At 44.8% G+C, this 2,495-nt stretch overlaps 1 non-coding gene across 1 annotated transcript; it reads left to right on the top strand.

The window, feature by feature from the left end:
- The first annotated feature begins 722 nt into the window (after positions 1-722).
- TRNAD-GUC (transfer RNA aspartic acid (anticodon GUC)) lies at positions 723-794 on the top strand. Its single transcript has one exon. It is a non-coding gene; the product is annotated as a tRNA-Asp (tRNA).
- The last annotated feature ends 1,701 nt before the right edge of the window (positions 795-2,495 follow it).

The following is a 2,495-nucleotide window of genomic DNA, read 5'->3' as shown; positions in this document are numbered from 1 at the left end:
CAAACAGCGCTTTGTCCCCAGGAATCACTGCAGCTTTACCTTTGGGGAAAGAGAAAAAGTCTGATTTGTCAGACTTGAGATTTCTTTAGCTGGACTTTGCAGTTAGATGACTCAAGATATCATCTGTGGAAGCTATTTTTCTTTTGGCAGAACATCTGCGTATGTGTAAATGGGCAAAATTCTATCGGTCCCAAGAGTAAATGGGTCCGCCCGAATACTGCCATGCTTTCATCAGCTTCTTCCTCGTTAGTATAGTGGCGAGTAGTCACGCCTGTCACGCGAGAGACTGGGGTTCGATTCCCCGACGGGGAGTGCTTTTCTCGTTTTCTACGAAGCTATTTCCCAAGACTGTCGCCATCTTTGACAAAGTCCATCTCAAGAAGAAGTGCTTCCTGCTAAATGCTAAGAAGCATGCCACTTTGCTATCCTCTTGCCTATGTAATATTTACAACACCAGGTTATGTTTTTCTGCATTTCACCTCCAAACAGCGCTTTGTCCCCAGGAATCACTGCAGCTTTACCTTTGGGGAAAAGGAAAAAGTCTGATTTGTCAGACTTGAGATTTCTTTAGCTGGACTTTGCAGTTAGATGACTCAAGATATCATCTGTGGAAGCTATTTTTCTTTTGGCAGAACATCTGCGTATGTGTAAATGGGCAAAATTCTATCGGTCCCAAGAGTAAATGGGTCTGCCCGAATACTGCCATGCTTTCATCAGCTTCTTCCTCGTTAGTATAGTGGTGAGTATCCCCGCCTGTCACGCGGGAGACCGGGGTTCGATTCCCCGACGGGGAGTGCTTTTCTCGTTTTCTACGAAGCTATTTCCCAAGACTGTCGCCATCTTTGACAAAGTCCATCTCAAGAAGAAGTGCTTCCTGCTAAATGCTAAGAAGCATGCCACTTTGCTATCCTCTTGCCTATGTACTATTTACAACACCAGGTTATGTTTTTCTGCATTTCACCTCCAAACAGCGCTTTGTCCCCAGGAATCACTGCAGCTTTACCTTTGGGGAAAAGGAAAAAGTCTGATTTGTCAGACTTGAGATTTCTTTAGCTGGACTTTGCAGTTAGATGACTCAAGATATCATCTGTGGAAGCTATTTTTCTTTTGGCAGAACATCTGCGTATGTGTAAATGGGCAAAATTCTATCGGTCCCAAGAGTAAATGGGTCCGCCCGAATACTGCCATGCTTTCATCAGCTTCTTCCTCGTTAGTATAGTGGCGAGTAGTCACGCCTGTCACGCGGGAGACCGGGGTTCGATTCCCCGACGGGGAGTGCTTTTCTCGTTTTCTACGAAGCTATTTCCCAAGACTGTCACCATCTTTGACAAAGTCCATCTCAAGAAGAAGTGCTTCCTGCTAAATGCTAAGAAGCATGCCACTTTGCTATCCTCTTGCCTATGTACTGTTTACAACACCAGGTTATGTTTTTCTGCATTTCACCTCCAAACAGCGCTTTGTCCCCAGGAATCACTGCAGCTTTACCTTTGGGGAAAGAGAAAAAGTCTGATTTGTCAGACTTGAGATTTCTTTAGCTGGACTTTGCAGTTAGATGACTCAAGATATCATCTGTGGAAGCTATTTTTCTTTTGGCAGAACATCTGCGTATGTGTAAATGGGCAAAATTCTATCGGTCCCAAGAGTAAATGAGTCTGCCCGAATACTGCCATGCTTTCATCAGCTTCTTCCTCGTTAGTATAGTGGCGAGTAGTCACGCGGGAGACCGGGGTTCGATTCCCCGACGGGGAGTGCTTTTCTCGTTTTCTACGAAGCTATTTCCCAAGACTGTCGCCATCTTTGACAAAGTCCATCTCAAGAAGAAGTGCTTCCTGCTAAATGCTAAGAAGCATGCCACTTTGCTATCCTCTTGCCTATGTACTGTTTACAACACCAGGTTATGTTTTTCTGCATTTCACCTCCAAACAGCGCTTTGTCCCCAGGAATCACTGCAGCTTTACCTTTGGGGAAAGAGAAAAAGTCTGATTTGTCAGACTTGAGATTTCTTTAGCTGGACTTTGCAGTTAGATGACTCAAGATATCATCTGTGGAAGCTATTTTTCTTTTGGCAGAACATCTGCGTATGTGTAAATGGGCAAAATTCTATCGGTCCCAAGAGTAAATGGGTCCGCCCGAATACTGCCATGCTTTCATCAGCTTCTTCCTCGTTAGTATAGTGGCGAGTAGTCACGCCTGTCACGTGGGAGACCGGGGTTCGATTCCCCGACGGGGAGTGCTTTTCTCGTTTTCTACGAAGCTATTTCCCAAGACTGTCGCCATCTTTGACAAAGTCCATCTCAAGAAGAAGTGCTTCCTGCTAAATGCTAAGAAGCATGCCAATTTGCTATCCTCTTGCCTATGTACTGTTTACAACACCAGGTTATGTTTTTCTGCATTTCACCTCCAAACAGCGCTTTGTCCCCAGGAAACACAGCAGCTTTACCTTTGGGGAAAGAGAAAAAGTCTGATTTGTCAGACTTGAGATTTCTTTAGCTGGA

This window comes from Eleutherodactylus coqui, chromosome 11 (assembly GCF_035609145.1).
Source record: "Eleutherodactylus coqui strain aEleCoq1 chromosome 11, aEleCoq1.hap1, whole genome shotgun sequence".
Taxonomy (NCBI): domain Eukaryota; kingdom Metazoa; phylum Chordata; class Amphibia; order Anura; family Eleutherodactylidae; genus Eleutherodactylus; species Eleutherodactylus coqui.
This window is presented reverse-complemented; position numbering and strand designations above follow the sequence as displayed.